Source organism: Rhipicephalus microplus, chromosome 5 (assembly GCF_043290135.1).
Source record: "Rhipicephalus microplus isolate Deutch F79 chromosome 5, USDA_Rmic, whole genome shotgun sequence".
Classification (NCBI taxonomy): domain Eukaryota; kingdom Metazoa; phylum Arthropoda; class Arachnida; order Ixodida; family Ixodidae; genus Rhipicephalus; species Rhipicephalus microplus.
Window position 1 is genome coordinate 162,509,293 of NC_134704.1, and position 13,170 is coordinate 162,522,462.

Consider the following 13,170-nt stretch of genomic DNA (forward strand, 5'->3'; position numbering starts at 1 on the left):
ACCCGGACGTGATTAGAACACGCAACCTTCTGATCTGGAGTCAGACGTGCTAAAGTTGCACCACCGAGTCCGCTTAAGGTAGCCGTTCGCACAGACGCGGTAGCATGTTTTGCTCGGCCTTCCGTCGATGAAAATCAGGTAAGGAGACAGGTCATTGTAGACAGACAAATAAGTAGATAAACAGATAGATGAAAATCATAAAAAGAGAATTTGACCCGGACGTGATTCGAACACGCAACCTTCTGATCTGGAGTCAGACGCGCTACCGGTACGCCTCCGAGTCCGCTTAGTGTAGCCGTTCGCCCACACGTGGTAGCATGTTTTGCTCGGCCTTGTATCGATAAAGCACAGGTAAAGAGACAACTCATTGTAAAATGACAAATAAGTAGATAGACAGATAAAAATAACAAAAAAGATAATTTGACCCAGACGTGATTCGAACACGCATCCTTCTCATCTGGAGTCAGACGTGGTACCGTTGCGCAACCGAGTCCGCCTATAGGGTAGCCCTTCGCACACACGTGGTAGCATGTTTTGCTTGGCCTTCTGTCGATGAAGCACAGGTAAAGAGAAAAGTCATGGTAGACAGACAAATAAGTAGATAGACAGATAGATGAAAATAATAAAAAACAACTTAACACGGACGTGACTCGAACACGCGAACTTCTGATCTGGAGTCAGACGTGCTACTGTGTCGCCACCGAGTCCACTTAGCGCAGCCATTCGCACACACGCCGTAGCATGTCTGCTCGGCCTTCTGTCGATGAAGCACAGGTAAAGAGACAAGTCATTGTAGAATGACAAATAGGTAGATAGACAGATAAAAATAACAAAAAAGAGAATTTGACCCGCACATGGTTCGAACACGCAACCTTCTGATCTTGAGAATGACACGCTAAAGTTGCGCCACCGATTCCGCTTAGGGTAGCCGTTCGCACACACGCGGTAGCATGTTTTGCTCGGCCTTCTGTCGATGAAGCACAGGTAAAGAGACAAGTCATTGTAGACAGACAAATAAGTAGATAGACAGATAGTTGAAAAAAAATAAAAAAAAAAGAATTTGACTCAGACGTGATTCGAACACGGAACCTTCTGACCTGGAGTCAGACACGCTACCGTGTCGCCACCGAGTCCGCTTAGGGTCGCCGTTCGCACACACGCGGTAGCATGTTTTGCACGGCCTTCTGTCGACGAAGCACAGGTAAAGGGAGAAGTCATTGTAGAAGGACAAATAAGTAGATAAACAGATAGATGAAAATCATAAAAAGAGAATTTGACCCGGACGTGATTAGAACACGCAACCTTCTGATCTGGAGTCAGACGTGCTAAAGTTGCACCACCGAGTCCGCTTAAGGTAGCCGTTCGCACACACGCGGTAGCACATTTTGCTCGGTCTTCTGTCGTTGAAACACAAGTAAAGAGACAAGTCATTGTAGACAGACAAATAAGTAGATAGACAGATAGATGAAAATAATAAAAAAGAGAACTTGACCCGGACGTGATTCGAACACGCATTCTTCTGATATGGAGTCAGACGTGCAACCGTTGCGCCACTTAGTCCGTTTAGGGTCGCCGTTCGCACACACGCGGTAGCATATTTTTCACGGCCTTCTGTCGATGCAGCACAGGTAAAGAGACAGGTCATTGTAGGCAGACAAATAGGTTGATAGACAGATGAAAATTATAAAAAAGAGAGTTTGACCCGGACGTGATTCGAACACGCAACCTTCTGATCTGGAGTCAGACGCGCTACCGGTTTGCCACCGAGTCCGCTTAGGGTAGTCGTTCGCACAAACGTGGTAGCATGTTTTGCTCGGCCTTCTGTCGATGAATCCCAAATAAAGGGACAAGTTATTGTAGACAGACAAATAAGTAGATATTCAGATAGATGAAAATAATAAAAAGAAAATTTGACCGAAACTTGATTCGAACACGAACCTTCTGATCTGGAGTCAGACGTGGTACCGTTGCGCCACCAAGTCCGCTTATAGGGTTTCCCTTCGAAAACACGCGGTAGCATGTTTTGCTCGGCCTTCTGTCGATGAAGCACAGGTAAAGAGACAAGTCATTGTAGACAGACATATAAGTAGATAGACAGATAGATGAAAATAATAAAAAAGAGAACTTGACCCGGACGTGATTCGAACACGCAACCTTCTGATATGGAGTGAGACGTGCTACCGTGTCGCCACCGAGTCCACTTAGTGCAGCCGTCCGCACACTCGTGGTAGCATGTTTTGCTCGGCCTTCTGTCGATGCAGCACAGATAAAGAGACAAATCATTGTAGACAGACAAATAAGTAGATCGACAGATGAAAATATTAAAAAAGACAATTTGACCCGGACGTGGCTCGAACACTCAACCTTCTGATCTGGAGTCGGACGCGCTACCAGTTCGCCACCGAGTCCGCTTAGTGTGGCCGTTCGCACACACGTGATAGCAGGTTTTGCTCGGCCTTCTATGGATGAAGCTCAGGTGAAGAGAAGAGTCATTGTAGACAGACAAATAAGTAGATAGACAGATAGATGAAAATAATAAAAAGAAAATTTGACATCAACTTGATTCGAACACGCAACCTTCTGATCTGGAGTCAGACGTGGTACCGTTGCGCCACCTGGTCCGTTTATAGGGTTTCCCTTCGTACACACGCGGTAGCATGTTTTGCTCGGCCTTCTGTCGATGAAGCACAGGTAAAGAGACAAGTCATTGTAGACAGACAAATTAGTAGATAGACAGAGAGATGAAAATAATAAAAAAGAGAACTTGACCCGGACGTGATTCGAACACGCAACCTTCTGATATGGAGTCAGACGTGCTACCGTGTCTCCACCGAGTCCACTTAGTGCAGCCGTTCGCACACATGTGGTAGCATGTTTTGCTCGGCCTTCTGTCGATGCAGCACAGATAAAGAGACAAGTCATTGTAGACAGACAAATAAGTAGATAGACAGATGAAAATATTAAAAAAGACAATTTGACCCGGACGTGACTCCAACACTCAACCTTCTGATCTGGAGTCGGACGCGCTACCAGTTCGCCACCGAGTCCGCTTAGTGTGGCCGTTCGCACACACGTGGTAGCATGTTTTGCTCGGCCTTCTGTCGATGAAGCACAGGTAAAGAGACAAGTCATTGTAGACAGACAAATAAGTAGATAGACAGATAGATGAAAATAATAAAAAAGAGAACTTGACCAGGACGTGATTCGAACACGCAACCTTCTGATATGGAGTCAGACGTGCTACCGTGTCGCCACCGAGTCCACTTAGTGCAGCCGTTCGCACACATGTGGTAGCATGTTTTGCTCGGCCTTCTGTCGATGCAGCACAGATAAAGAGACAAGTCATTGTAGACAGACAAATAAGTAGATAGACAGATGAAAATAATAAAAAAGACAATTTGACCCGGACGTGACTCCAACACGCATCCTTCTCATCTGGAGTCAGACGTGCTACTGTGTCGCAACCGAGTCCACTTATCGCAGCCATTCGCACACACGCTGTAGCATGTTTGCTCGGCCTTCTGTCGATGAAGCACAGGTGAAGAGTCAAGTCATTGTAGAATGACAAATAGGTAGATAGACAGATAAAATTAACAAAAAAGAGAATTTGACCCGCACATGGTTCGAACACGCAACCTTCTAATCTGGAAAATGACGCGCTAAAGTTGCGCCACCGATTCTGCTTAGGGTAGCCGTTCGCACACACGCGGTAGCATGTTTTGCTCGGCCTTCTGTCGATAAACACAGGTAAAGAGACAAGTCATTGTAGACAGAGAAATAAGTAGATAGACAGATAGTTGAAAATAATAAAAAAAGAGAATTTGACCCAGACGTGATTCGAACTCGCAACCTTCTGATCTGGAGTCAGACACGCTACCGTTGCGCCACCGCGTCCGCTTAGGGTAGCCGTTCGCATAAACGTGGTAGCAAGTTTTGCTCGGCCTTCTATCGATGAATCCCAAGTTAAGGGACAAGTCATTGTAGACAGACAAATAAGTTGATATTCAGATAGATGAAAATAATAAAAAGAGAATTTGACCCAAACGTGATTCGAACACACAACCTTGTGATCTGGAGTCAGATGTGGTACCGTTGCGCCACCAAGTCCGCTTATAGGGTTGCCCTTCGCACACACGCGGTAGCATGTTTTGCTCGGCCTTCTGTCGATGAAGCACAGGTAAAGAGACAAGCCATTGTAGACAGACAAATAAGTAGGTAGACAGATAAAAATAACAAAAGGGAGAATTTCACCCGCACATGGTTCGAACACGCAACCTTCTGATCGGGAGTATGACGCGCTAAAGTTCCGCCACCAGTCCGCTTAGGGTAGCCGTTCGCACACACGCGGTAGCATGTTTTGCTCGGCCTTCTGTCGATGAAATACAGGTAAAGAGACAAGTCCTTGTAGACAGACAAATAAGTAGATAGACAGATAGTTGAAAATAATAAAAAAGAGAATTTGACCCGGACGTGATTAGAACACGCAACCTTCTGATCTGGAGTCAGACGTGCTAAAGTTGCACCACCGAGTCCGCTTAAGGTAGCCGTTCGCACAGACGCGGTAGCATGTTTTGCTCGGCCTTCCGTCGTTGAAAATCAGGTAAAGAGACAGGTCATTGTAGACAGACAAATAAGTAGATAAAGAGATAGATGAAAATCATAAAAAGAGAATTTGACCCGGACGTGATTCGAACACGCAACCTTCTGATCTGGAGTCAGACGCGCTACCGGTACGCCTCCGAGTCCGCTTAGTGTAGCCGTTCGCCCACACGTGGTAGCATGTTTTGCTCAGCCTTGAATCGATAAAGCACAGGTAAAGAGACAACTCATCGTAAAATGACAAATAAGTTGATAGACAGATAAAAATAACAAAAAAGAGAATTTGACCCAGACGTGATTCGAACACGCATCCTTCTCATCTGGAGTCAGACGTGGTACCGTTGCGCAACCGAGTCCGCCTATAGGGTAGCCCTTCGCACACACGCGGTAGCATGTTTTGCTCGGCCTTCTGTCGATGAAGCACAGGTAAAGAGACAAGTCATTGTAGACAGACAAATAAGTTGATATTCAGATAGATGAAAATAATAAAAAGAGAATTTGACCCAAACGTGATTCGAACACACAACCTTGTGATCTGGAGTCAGACGTGGTACCGTTGCGCCACCAAGTCCGCTTATAGGGTTGCCCTTCGCACACACGCGGTAGCATGTTTTGCTTGGCCTTCTGTGGATGAAGCACAGGTAAAGAGACAAGTCATTGTAGACAGACAAATAAGTAGGTAGAGAGATAAAAATAACAAAAGGAAGAATTTCACCCGCACATGGTTCGAACACGCAACCTTCTGATCGGGAGTATGACGCGCTAAAGTTCCGCCACTAGTCCGCTTAGGGTAGCCGTTCGCACACACGCGGTAGCATGTTTTGCTCGGCTTTCTGTCGATGAAATACAGGTAAAGAGACAAGTCCTTGTAGACAGACAAATAAGTAGTCAGATAGTTGAAAATAATAAAAAAGAGAATTTGACCCAAACGTAATTCGAACACGCAACCTTCTGATATGGAGTCAGAGTGCTACCCTGTCGCCACCGAGTCCACTTTGTGTAGCCGTTTTCACACACACGGTAGCATGTTTTGCTCGGCCTTGTGTCGATAAAGCACAGGTAAAGGGACAAGTCATTGTAGAAGGACAAATATGTAGATAAACAGATAGATGAAAATCATGAAAAGAGAATTTGACCCGGACGTGATTAGAACACGCAACCTTCTGATCTGGAGTCAGACGTGCTAAAGTTGCACCACCGAGTCCGCTTAAGGTAGCCGTTCGCACAGACGCGGTAGCATGTTTTGCTCGGCCTTCCGTCGATGAAAATCAGGTAAGGAGACAGGTCATTGTAGACAGACAAATAAGTAGATAAACAGATAGATGAAAATCATAAAAAGAGAATTTGACCCGGACGTGATTCGAACACGCAACCTTCTGATCTGGAGTCAGACGCGCTACCGGTACGCCTCCGAGTCCGCTTAGTGTAGCCGTTCGCCCACACGTGGTAGCATGTTTTGCTCGGCCTTGTATCGATAAAGCACAGGTAAAGAGACAACTCATTGTAAAATGACAAATAAGTAGATAGACAGATAAAAATAACAAAAAAGATAATTTGACCCAGACGTGATTCGAACACGCATCCTTCTCATCTGGAGTCAGACGTGGTACCGTTGCGCAACCGAGTCCGCCTATAGGGTAGCCCTTCGCACACACGTGGTAGCATGTTTTGCTTGGCCTTCTGTCGATGAAGCACAGGTAAAGAGAAAAGTCATGGTAGACAGACAAATAAGTAGATAGACAGATAGATGAAAATAATAAAAAACAACTTAACACGGACGTGACTCGAACACGCGAACTTCTGATCTGGAGTCAGACGTGCTACTGTGTCGCCACCGAGTCCACTTAGCGCAGCCATTCGCACACACGCCGTAGCATGTCTGCTCGGCCTTCTGTCGATGAAGCACAGGTAAAGAGACAAGTCATTGTAGAATGACAAATAGGTAGATAGACAGATAAAAATAACAAAAAAGAGAATTTGACCCGCACATGGTTCGAACACGCAACCTTCTGATCTTGAGAATGACACGCTAAAGTTGCGCCACCGATTCCGCTTAGGGTAGCCGTTCGCACACACGCGGTAGCATGTTTTGCTCGGCCTTCTGTCGATGAAGCACAGGTAAAGAGACAAGTCATTGTAGACAGACAAATAAGTAGATAGACAGATAGTTGAAAAAAAATAAAAAAAAAAGAATTTGACTCAGACGTGATTCGAACACGGAACCTTCTGATCTGGAGTCAGACACGCTACCGTGTCGCCACCGAGTCCGCTCAGGGTAGCCGCTCGCACAAACGTGGTAGCATGTTTTGCTCGGCAATTTGTCGATGAATCCAAAATAAAGGGACAAGTCATTGTAGACAGACAAATAAGTAGATATTCAGATAGATGAAAATATAAAAAGAAAATTTTAACCAAACGTGATTCGAACACGCAACCTTGTGATCTGGAGTCAGACGTGGTACCGTTGCGCCACCAAGTCCGCTTATAGGGTTTCCCTTCACACACACGCGGTAGCATGTTTTGCTCGGCCTTCTGTCGATGAAGCACAGGTAAAGAGACAAGTCATTGTAGACAGACAAATAAGTAGATAGACAGATAGATGAAAATAATAAAAAAGGGAACTTGACCCGGACGTGATTCGAACACGCAACCTTCTGATATGGAGTCAGACGTGCTACCGTGTCGCCACTGAGCCCACTTTGTGTAGCCGTTTTCACACACACCGTAGCATGTTTTGCTCGGCCTTGTGTCGACGAAGCACACGTAAAGGGACAAGTCATTGTAGACAGACAAATATGTAGATAGACAGATCAATGAAAATATTAAAAAAGAGAATTTGACCCGGACGTGATTAGAACACGCAACCTTCTGATCTGGAGTCAGACGTGCTAAAGTTGCACCACCGAGTCCGCTTAAGGTAGCCGTTCGCACACACGCGGTAGCACATTTTGCTCGGTCTTCTGTCGTTGAAACACAAGTAAAGAGACAAGTCATTGTAGACAGACAAATAAGTAGATAGACAGATAGATGAAAATAATAAAAAAGAGAACTTGACCCGGACGTGATTCGAACACGCATTCTTCTGATATGGAGTCAGACGTGCAACCGTTGCGCCACTTAGTCCGTTTAGGGTCGCCGTTCGCACACACGCGGTAGCATATTTTTCACGGCCTTCTGTCGATGCAGCACAGGTAAAGAGACAGGTCATTGTAGGCAGACAAATAGGTTGATAGACAGATGAAAATTATAAAAAAGAGAGTTTGACCCGGACGTGATTCGAACACGCAACCTTCTGATCTGGAGTCAGACGCGCTACCGGTTTGCCACCGAGTCCGCTTAGGGTAGCCGTTCGCACAAACGTGGTAGCATGTTTTGCTCGGCCTTCTGTCGATGAATCCCAAATAAAGGGACAAGTTATTGTAGACAGACAAATAAGTAGATATTCAGATAGATGAAAATAATAAAAAGAAAATTTGACCGAAACTTGATTCGAACACGAACCTTCTGATCTGGAGTCAGACGTGGTACCGTTGCGCCACCAAGTCCGCTTATAGGGTTTCCCTTCGAAAACACGCGGTAGCATGTTTTGCTCGGCCTTCTGTCGATGAAGCACAGGTAAAGAGACAAGTCATTGTAGACAGACATATAAGTAGATAGACAGATAGATGAAAATCATAAAAAAGAGAACTTGACCCGGACGTGATTCGAACACGCAACCTTCTGATATGGAGTGAGACGTGCTACCGTGTCGCCACCGAGTCCACTTAGTGCAGCCGTCCGCACACTCGTGGTAGCATGTTTTGCTCGGCCTTCTGTCGATGCAGCACAGATAAAGAGACAAATCATTGTAGACAGACAAATAAGTAGATCGACAGATGAAAATATTAAAAAAGACAATTTGACCCGGACGTGGCTCGAAGACTCAACCTTCTGATCTGGAGTCGGACGCGCTACCAGTTCGCCACCGAGTCCGCTTAGTGTGGCCGTTCGCACACACGTGATAGCAGGTTTTGCTCGGCCTTCTATGGATGAAGCTCAGGTGAAGAGAAGAGTCATTGTAGGCAGACAAATAAGTAGATAGACAGATAGATGAAAATAATAAAAAGAAAATTTGACATCAACTTGATTCGAACACGCAACCTTCTGATCTGGAGTCAGACGTGGTACCGTTGCGCCACCTGGTCCGCTTATAGGGTTTCCCTTCGTACACACGCGGTAGCATGTTTTGCTCGGCCTTCTGTCGATGAAGCACAGGTAAAGAGACAAGTCATTGTAGACAGACAAATTAGTAGATAGACAGAGAGATGAAAATAATAAAAAAGAGAACTTGACCCGGACGTGATTCGAACACGCAACCTTCTGATATGGAGTCAGACGTGCTACCGTGTCTCCACCGAGTCCACTTAGTGCAGCCGTTCGCACACATGTGGTAGCATGTTTTGCTCGGCCTTCTGTCGATGCAGCACAGATAAAGAGACAAGTCATTGTAGACAGACAAATAAGTAGATAGACAGATGAAAATATTAAAAAAGACAATTTGACCCGGACGTGACTCCAACACTCAACCTTCTGATCTGGAGTCGGACGCGCTACCAGTTCGCCACCGAGTCCGCTTAGTGTGGCCGTTCGCACACACGTGGTAGCATGTTTTGCTCGGCCTTCTGTCGATGAAGCACAGGTAAAGAGACAAGTCATTGTAGACAGACAAATAAGTAGATAGACATATAGATGAAAATAATAAAAAAGAGAACTTGACCAGGACGTGATTCGAACACGCAACCTTCTGATATGGAGTCAGACTTGCTACCGTGTCGCCACCGAGTCCACTTAGTGCAGCCGTTCGCACACATGTGGTAGCATGTTTTGCTCGGCCTTCTGTCGATGCAGCACAGATAAAGAGACAAGTCATTGTAGACAGACAAATAAGTAGATAGACAGATGAAAATAATAAAAAAGACAATTTGACCCGGACGTGACTCCAACACGCATCCTTCTCATCTGGAGTCAGACGTGCTACTGTGTCGCAACCGAGTCCACTTATCGCAGCCATTCGCACACACGCTGTAGCATGTTTGCTCGGCCTTCTGTCGATGAAGCACAGGTGAAGAGTCAAGTCATTGTAGAATGACAAATAGGTAGATAGACAGATAAAATTAACAAAAAAGAGAATTTGACCCGCACATGGTTCGAACACGCAACCTTCTAATCTGGAAAATGACGCGCTAAAGTTGCGCCACCGATTCTGCTTAGGGTAGCCGTTCGCACAGACGCGGTAGCATGTTTTGCTCGGCCTTCCGTCGTTGAAAATCAGGTAAAGAGACAGGTCATTGTAGACAGACAAATAAGTTGATATTCAGATAGATGAAAATAATAAAAAGAGAATTTGACCCAAACGTGATTCGAACACACAACCTTGTGATCTGGAGTCAGACGTGGTACCGTTGCGCCACCAAGTCCGCTTATAGGGTTGCCCTTCGCACACACGCGGTAGCATGTTTTGCTCGGCCTTCTGTCGATGAAGCACAGGTAAAGAGACAAGCCATTGTAGACAGACAAATAAGTAGGTAGACAGATAAAAATAACAAAAGGGAGAATTTCACCCGCACATGGTTCGAACACGCAACCTTCTGATCGGGAGTATGACGCGCTAAAGTTCCGCCACCAGTCCGCTTAGGGTAGCCGTTCGCACACACGCGGTAGCATGTTTTGCTCGGCCTTCTGTCGATGAAATACAGGTAAAGAGACAAGTCCTTGTAGACAGACAAATAAGTAGATAGACAGATAGTTGAAAATAATAAAAAAGAGAATTTGACCCGGACGTGATTAGAACACGCAACCTTCTGATCTGGAGTCAGACGTGCTAAAGTTGCACCACCGAGTCCGCTTAAGGTAGCCGTTCGCACAGACGCGGTAGCATGTTTTGCTCGGCCTTCCGTCGTTGAAAATCAGGTAAAGAGACAGGTCATTGTAGACAGACAAATAAGTAGATAAACAGATAGATGAAAATCATAAAAAGAGAATTTGACCCGGACGTGATTCGAACACGCAACCTTCTGATCTGGAGTCAGACGCGCTACCGGTACGCCTCCGAGTCCGCTTAGTGTAGCCGTTCGCCCACACGTGGTAGCATGTTTTGCTCAGCCTTGAATCGATAAAGCACAGGTAAAGAGACAACTCATCGTAAAATGACAAATAAGTTGATAGACAGATAAAAATAACAAAAAAGAGAATTTGACCCAGACGTGATTCGAACACGCATCCTTCTGATATGAAGTCAGACGTGCTACCGTGTCGCCACTGAGTCCACTTTGTGTAGCCGTTTTCACACACACCGTAGCATGTTTTGCTCGGCCTTGTGTCGATGAAGCACAGGTAAAGAGACAAGTCATGGTAGACAGACAAATAAGTAGATAGACAGATAGATGAAAATAATAAAAAAGAGAATTTGACCCGGACGTGATTCGAACATGCAACCTTCTGATCTGAAGTCAGACGCGCTACCGTTGCGCCACCGAGTCCGTTTAGGGTCGCCGTTCGCACACACGCGGTAGCATGTTTTGCACGGCCTTCTGTCGACGAAGCACAGGTAAAGGGAGAAGTCATTGTAGAAGGACAAATAAGTAGATAAACAGATAGATGAAACTCATAAAAAGAGAATTTGACCCGGACGTGATTAGAACACGCAACCTTCTGATCTGGAGTCAGACGTGCTAAAGTTGCACCACCGAGTCCGCTTAAGGTAGCCGTTCGCACACACGCGGTAGCACATTTTGCTCGGTCTTCTGTCGTTGAAACACAAGTAAAGAGACAAGTCATTGTAGACAGACAAATAAGTAGATAGACAGATAGATGAAAATAATAGCAAAGAGAACTTGACCCGGACGTGATTCGAACACGCATTCTTCTGATATGGAGTCAGACGTGCAACCGTTGCGCCACCGAGTCCGTTTAGGGTCGCCGTTCGCACACACGCGGTAGCATGTTTTTCACGGCCTTCTGTCGATGCAGCACAGGTAAAGAGACAGGTCATTGTAGGCAGACAAATAGGTAGATAGACAGATGAAAATGATAAAAAAGAGAATTTGACCCGGACGTGATTCGAACACGCAACCTTCTGATCTGGAGTCAGACGCGCTACCGGTTTGCCACCGAGTCCGCTTAGGGTAGCCGTTCGCACAAACGTGGTAGCATGTTTTGCTCGGCCTTCTGTCGATGAATCCAAATAAAGGGACAAGTTATTGTAGACAGACAAATAAGTAGATATTCAGATAGATGAAAATAATAAAAAGAAAGTTTGACCGAAACTTGATTCGAACACGCAACCTTCTGATCTGGAGTCAGACGTGGTACCGTTACGCCACCAAGTCCGCTTATAGGGTTTCCCTTCGCACACACGCGGTAGCATGTTTTGCTCGGCCTTCTGTCGATGAAGCACAGGTAAAGAGACAAGTCATTGTAGACAGACAAATAAGTAGATAGACAGATAGATGAAAATAATAAAAAAGAGAACTTGACCCGGACGTGATTCGAACACGCAACCTTCTGATATGGAGTGAGACGTGCTACCGTGTCGCCACCGAGTCCACTTAGTGCAGCCGTTCGCAAACTCGTGGTAGCATGTTTTGCTCGGACTTCTGTCGATGCAGCACAGATAAAGAGACAAATCATTGTAGACAGACAAATAAGTAGATCGACAGGCGAAAATATTAAAAAAGACAATTTGATCCGGACGTGACTCGAACACTCAACCTTCTGATCTGGAGTCGGACGCGCTACCAGTTCGCCACCGAGTCCGCTTAGTGTGGCCGTTCGCACACACGTGGTAGCATGTTTTGCTCGGCCTTCTATGGATGAAGCTCAGGTGAAGAGACAAGTCATTGTAGACAGACAAATAGGTAGATAGACAGATAGGTGAAAATAATAAAAAGAAAATTTGACATCAACTTGATTCGAACACGCAACCTTCTGATCTGGAGTCAGACGTGGTACCGTTGCGCCACCTGGTCCGCTTATAGGGTTTCCCTTCGTACACACGCGGTAGCATGTTTTGCTCGGCCTTCTGTCGATGAAGCACAGGTAAAGAGACAAGTCATGGTAGACAGACAAATAAGTAGATAGACAGATAGATGAAAATAATAAAAAAGAGAATTTGACCCGGACGTGATTCGAACATGCAACCTTCTGATCTGAAGTCAGACGCGCTACCGTTGCGCCACCGAGTCCGTTTAGGGTCGCCGTTCGCACACACGCGGTAGCATGTTTTGCACGGCCTTCTGTCGACGAAGCACAGGTAAAGGGAGAAGTCATTGTAGAAGGACAAATAAGTAGATAAACAGATAGATGAAAATCATAAAAAGAGAATTTGACCCGGACGTGATTAGAACACGCAACCTTCTGATCTGGAGTCAGACGTGCTAAAGTTGCACCACCGAGTCCGCTTAAGGTAGCCGTTCGCACACACGCGGTAGCACATTTTGCTCGGTCTTCTGTCGTTGAAACACAAGTAAAGAGACAAGTCATTGTAGACAGACAAATAAGTAGATAGACAGATAGATGAAAATAATAACAAAG

General features: G+C 45.6%; 6 non-coding genes across 6 annotated transcripts; all 6 read right to left on the bottom strand.

Moving 5' to 3' along the window:
* Positions 1-211: 211 nt before the first annotated feature.
* On the bottom strand, positions 212-283 carry TRNAW-CCA (transfer RNA tryptophan (anticodon CCA)). The gene has a single exon. It is a non-coding gene; the product is annotated as a tRNA-Trp (tRNA).
* A 3,539-nt stretch (positions 284-3,822) lies between these two features.
* On the bottom strand, positions 3,823-3,894 carry TRNAW-CCA (transfer RNA tryptophan (anticodon CCA)). The gene has a single exon. It is a non-coding gene; the product is annotated as a tRNA-Trp (tRNA).
* A 779-nt stretch (positions 3,895-4,673) lies between these two features.
* TRNAW-CCA (transfer RNA tryptophan (anticodon CCA)) lies at positions 4,674-4,745 on the bottom strand. The gene has a single exon. It is a non-coding gene; the product is annotated as a tRNA-Trp (tRNA).
* A 1,199-nt stretch (positions 4,746-5,944) lies between these two features.
* On the bottom strand, positions 5,945-6,016 carry TRNAW-CCA (transfer RNA tryptophan (anticodon CCA)). Its single transcript has one exon. It is a non-coding gene; the product is annotated as a tRNA-Trp (tRNA).
* Positions 6,017-10,621: 4,605 nt separating this feature from the next.
* Positions 10,622-10,693, bottom strand: TRNAW-CCA (transfer RNA tryptophan (anticodon CCA)). The gene has a single exon. It is a non-coding gene; the product is annotated as a tRNA-Trp (tRNA).
* Positions 10,694-11,472: 779 nt separating this feature from the next.
* TRNAW-CCA (transfer RNA tryptophan (anticodon CCA)) lies at positions 11,473-11,544 on the bottom strand. The gene has a single exon. It is a non-coding gene; the product is annotated as a tRNA-Trp (tRNA).
* Positions 11,545-13,170: the final 1,626 nt, after the last annotated feature.